This window comes from Pelmatolapia mariae, linkage group LG7, assembly GCF_036321145.2.
Source record: "Pelmatolapia mariae isolate MD_Pm_ZW linkage group LG7, Pm_UMD_F_2, whole genome shotgun sequence".
NCBI lineage: Eukaryota > Metazoa > Chordata > Actinopteri > Cichliformes > Cichlidae > Pelmatolapia > Pelmatolapia mariae.
Genome location: NC_086233.1, coordinates 26078597 through 26084309, shown reverse-complemented (window position 1 = coordinate 26084309; position 5713 = coordinate 26078597).

Genomic DNA, 5713 nt, shown 5'->3' with positions numbered 1-5713 from the left:
ATACAAAAAATGTATTGAAAACAAATAATTTAGAAATAGTCTTGAAGTGGTTTGACGCTGCATTTTGTCACAAAAAGATATCTCTTTTAAATAGTAGATTCAGTAAAAGATGAGCTTGGAGAACAGTGAAAGGGGTCAACCAGGACACCAGAGCTCAAGTATCACATTTCTTGGCAGTTAAACTGGCACTGTGGGTTCAGTCTCATTGCAAATAGGTCACAGGTTTGATCGAGATGTCAGATTTTAAGCCCCGGACGGTTAACCTAAATGTACAAGGTCACTTGAGGGATTATTGTTTGCTTAGATTACAGTAGTGGACAGTGACAGGAACGATGGAGCGAGGTGCGAGTACCCCTCTCTGATGTGCCAAAAAGCTTAAAAAAAAAAAAAAAAAAAAGAAAGAAAAGAAAGAAATGAAGATGCCACTGGGGTTGTTGAGGTCCATTCTGAATCCTCACTGGAGTCTGGTCACACAACTCCAGTTAATATCCACACACTCTCTGTGCTGGCACTGACCCAGTCTGTTTGGTAATTGGGATCAGATGAGTGGCAGCAAAAGCGAAGCGACCTGGGTTCCTCCAGGACCCGCGGTAACCTGGAAGCATTTATTTTATGGAAAAGATGTTTAGTTAAAGTGCAGCGCAGCAGCCTACAGCCCGGCCCCTCTAATGACCCTCCAGCTCTCTTGCCCAGGCCTGGAGACAGAGCCCTGTGATGGATATGACTGGCGAAACAGGCGCGCACACACACACACACGCACACATATGCTTCCAACACTGCGCTATGTGATGGATATGACTGGTGAAAGCTCTGAACACTGCTTCCTGAGTCCTTCACTTCCTTCCTCGCAGGCCTCGGTCAGCCAAGCTGAGCCAGGTTTCACTAGACTAGGGCTGGATTGAGTTGCAGATTAACAGGCTTCCTGTCCAGTCCGTTGGCTGCGTTCATCTGCTTTCCTACCGGTCACTTTTATTGATGACCGAGCTGTGACGTTATTGAGGATGAATGGGTCTCTTCAGGATGGATGAAATGCTGGAGACTGGCCGGGAGTGTGGAGAAAACAGTGTTACCAGCATCTGTTACACTTACACTTTTCCTTTTATCAGCTATTGTCCCTTATCATGAGGATTTACAGAGTACAAACTGGGTTACATTTAGGTCACCGGTAAAATACGACTAAATGTTTTGCAGTTCATTGCAACAGGATTTTTTACTTCTTAAAAATGCCTTAAAAGTGCTGAAAAAATGACAAAATGTAACTTAATGGTCTTAATGACAGATGACCTACTAAAATAGAGCCTTTTCCAAAGGATATTTTACCTGCTGTGGATTTAGTACAATATGTTGTTGTACCACAGCTGGCTCAATTAATATTTAGATTTGAAAATGGAAGAAAAAAAGAGGAAAAAATTATTTATTATAACCACATTGCTCAAAAAGACATTTTTTTCATGCTTTCTATTAAATAAACAGATATATCTAGAAACCAAGTCCATTGCCATTCCCTCCACCATCTCATCACTCCAAGCCTCCAGCACCACCCACCCCACACCTCTCATCCTCTCTCCTTCCCTCTCCCTCTCTCCTGCTGGCAGCCGTTGATTACTCTCGTCTCCTGGGGGAAGGCTTAAACTCCTCAGAGATAGTAATATCGAGGGCACTACTGGCTAGTCACTTCAGATCAGGGCGGGGGGAGGAAATGGCGACGGACATAAAGCTAAATATATAATTCCTCCCATGCCGGTAATCACGATGTCCAGACGATTTGAAATGACAGTTTAACCACTTTAGACTGAGGCACGCTTTGTTCAGATTTGAGAACCGGGAGGTGTGTGTGCGCGCAAGTGTGTGTGTGCTGGAACGTCTGGTTGGTCCCTGTGATGGTTGGGGAGCCTCCTCGCGGGTGTAGTAGCTATCCAAAGAGGCCCCGTGTGGTCCTCTCTAAACGCACCGAGGGGGTGGGGCGGCGGCCGCTCCATTGGGTTAAAATGGCTCGCAGACCAGACAGGAGCAATTCTGTGAATGACTGACGTGCCAACAGCTCCGGAAGGAAACACTCTCACTACCCAGTATTGGTTTACGTGATTATTAGGATATCCAGCTTCCTCCTAAAATGGTCGATCATTTCCCTGTTAGAGGCAGCAAGAGCGCCCACCTGGATTAAGCCTGAACGTGGTCCACATGCCACCAGGCGCAACCAGGCCTCACGCCACGCAGCCCACCAATTACACACATAAATATTAATAGGCTAATCTGCGCGGATTCTTTTCCTCAGAGCCTGTTAGTACATCCCTGAAAGGGTCAGAGACACTCTAATTCATTTAAATTTTAAGTTCAATTTGCATATGCAGAGATTTTTTTTTCTTCCAAACAGGCTCTCGTTTCCCCCATCATCACATCGCAAGAGGAGCCTGCATTTTGTATTCATACTCTGATTGGATCCTTGATGAGATCTTCAGGGTGGCTTCTCACACTCTGGTGCTCTTCACACTCCAGAGGAGATGAGAAGAGAGAGAGGGGAGAAGGAGGAGATGAGAGGTGTGTATGTGGGATCAATCCAATTCTGACTACGTTGAAGTGGTCCGCTCCGTCATCGCCCAACTCCACGTCCTCCTCGTCGGTTTCAGCTGCAGCAGGAGCGCCGCGGCTCGGGCTGTAATCAGAGGCGGCACAGAAGGAAGAGAGCAGGCAGAGAGCCTCCATATAATATAGACTCCTGCTCCTTTTTCGAGACATACACGGGCTACACAACATAACAGAATTCATATTATGCTATTGTCACCAGATTCCCTCAACGTGTATGAATAATGCAGGAGACAAATCTGCATGAAAGGTGAGAGAGAAAGAGCACGAGTGTGAGCGCAGGCGAGTCCACACCCAAGCATTTCACATGCACTTTTCAGTCACGCACGCTGGCTTAGTTTTACTTGCACTATATGTGTTTTAAGTCCATGCTCAAGTGCATTTTAATGCTTCAGGTCCATTTTCCTGTGATTAAATTAATTGTGTGTTTGGGCTACGAGTTCTGCCAAACGCGGGTGACCTAAAGCTCAATACTGGGCCTGAACACTTCCTGTGCAGAAACAGACAGAGGACTGAAGCTGCTGTTCTCGTGCTACGCCCAGACACCAGAATATATATGTTTTTAAAAACAACCTGAAAGTTTCCCCTGCTAATAAACACTTTGAGCACTAAAATGCACTTTTAGTTAATTTACCGCACGGCGGTTTTTCTTTAACCTCTCTAGCAGTGGCGGTCCTAGCCTGTTTGGCGCCCCGGGCGAACACGCCCTCTGGCGCCCCCCCCACACACACGCACGCACACACACATATATGACCCTATATATGAAGAGAGAGAGAGTATGCATAGTATGAAAACGGCTACCAAACAGACATCATAATTCATACAATGAGAACAGGACAAATCAACAATTGACACTGACTAATTAATATTAGGGTGCTAGCGGTGACATTAAGAGGGCGTTGTCAGTCTGTCTTTCACTGGTTTGATTTTGACAGAGAGGAGGGCTGGGTAGCCGTAGTTTTTGTTGACCGCAGCACAACGAGTTTCCCCTTGTTGCATTGCAATTTCTGCTGAAATTCTGTTGGAGTTCAGGTTTTTTTGAATGTCTCACTCAATCTTATATACTGTCTGTGTAAATACATGAAACTGTTAGTTAAACATAGTGAATAACTAATACAGAAGCTAGCTAACATTAAAAAAAAAAGTTGCGATCATGCTAAAAGTATAGCTAGCAGCTAAACTTTTAGCTAACAATATATTAAAACTAATTCAGTAAATATAGTGAATACCTGCTGAAATACATAGACACTGGCTAAGATTATATCTAAAATTATTATTATTTTTTTAAGCAATTTAAATAGCAAAAAAAGAAACATCACTAAAATTGTTAGTCTGCAGTACAAACCTTTCAACCTTTCATTCTTTACAGAGGAATTCATGAAAGCTAGTTTCCACCACTGAAAAAAAAAATTATTTTGCCATCTGTAAGTCAAAAACTCAACTTACATACCAACTAAAACTTAGATTGAAATAATACATCAAAAATTAAACTTTGCGTGGCAAAGGTTTGTTTGTTTTTTTTAATACAGAAACAATGCTTCCATTGGTTAAAGCAGTAAGCTAATATTTGTGGACAGCAGAGACGTTTAACAAACAGCACTTGAGAGGCTTACAGTAGTATAGATCCAATTATCAGTTTGAATATGAGCAGCCTGTTTTTAGTCCATTAACAGGGCTGTGAGGGTGTAAGAGTTGCAAATAGCCTAGCACCTACAGGCTAACTGTATGTTAGCAAACTTCACATTGTCTACTTATATCTGTTATAAAGGTTGCTCACGGATTTTAACTCCTCTGCTGCAGAAATTATTCTTATTTCAGTTGGTTTTGGTCCTTGTTCTTGAAAACCTGTTTTTAATAGTCAACACTTTTAAAAAATGATTTGTTTCAGTAAAATGACATTTTTATAAAGGGCGTTGTGAGTAAAGCAGTGATTTTTGGGTGTGTGTCTGGCTATCTTTTCCTCTGCACACCAGCCTGGGATAAAAGCCTCGGCTATCAAATCAAACGTTTACTGAACTAATTTAGACTTGTATATTTTTGTGAGGAATCGCCAAAGGACACACCAAAGACACAAAGACAAACCTCCGCCGCTCTCGCTCGCACACGAGCGCAGTCTCAAGCACATGCACGCATGTCAAAAGGCGGTGCTAGTAGTAGTAGTAAACATTTGAAAGGAACAGGGGTAATTCACTTGATAAATGTCAACCAAAATGAAGCTATCAGCTGAAAGCAATTTCCTTGTGCTTGCCTGTGTTCTGCGCCAGGGACTTGGGAGATTTTCACCCCTCCATCGATCATGAAGCCTCTGTTTTAGGCCAAGGTACACAATGCCCTCAAATTGCTGACATATGGACCTAGAATCACCACAAAAACCTGCCATTTCCACCCCACCCCTCCTCTGTCCCAACCCAGCCACTCCTCTGCTAAACTCTTGTTTATCCAGTGACTCTGGACTGTTTAGGCCATTAAAGAAAAGCCATCGAAGGAGACAGAGCAAATATAATAACATAAAAAAGTCACAACCTCTAACCAGAAACACAGTGTGGCTACCAAATACCAAAGAGAAATATGGTTTGTTACTGTTTCTCAATTCATTTTTAATAAGTCTGAAGGCACTCTGATTAAAATGTAACTAGCTGATGCAAAATTGGAGCTCTGTGGTCTCCAATCAACTGTGTAGCTGTAGGACCAAGTGTGTGGGCAAACTTAAAATAAAACCTGTCTGACTTGTGGGCCGCCTGTGACCAGTAGCGGAAGAAGCAAAACAAATCGTGATAAAGACGATGACACCGACCACATAATGGCACGGAAAGCCTGTAGCTGGTGTAAACAGCACATACATGAAAGCAGGGTTTGTGTGTGTGAGTGAGTGTCGCTGGGTTTCTCATTCAAACATATGTTGGTTTCAACAGCTATTGCGCTACAGTTCCTGAGTGCAGCTATTTCAAGGCAAAGGCCAAGTGCACAACATTAAAAGCCTTCTCCTAATGGACAATTGTGGTGCCAGGGCCTAGGGGTCTGTGCACAGGAAAAGTCCATTATCACTCCAACTAATGGAGGAGGGAGCGACTTCAAACATAAAGTGGAGAAAATGAAAAGAAAACAAGAGAGAACAAGATGACGCACATGG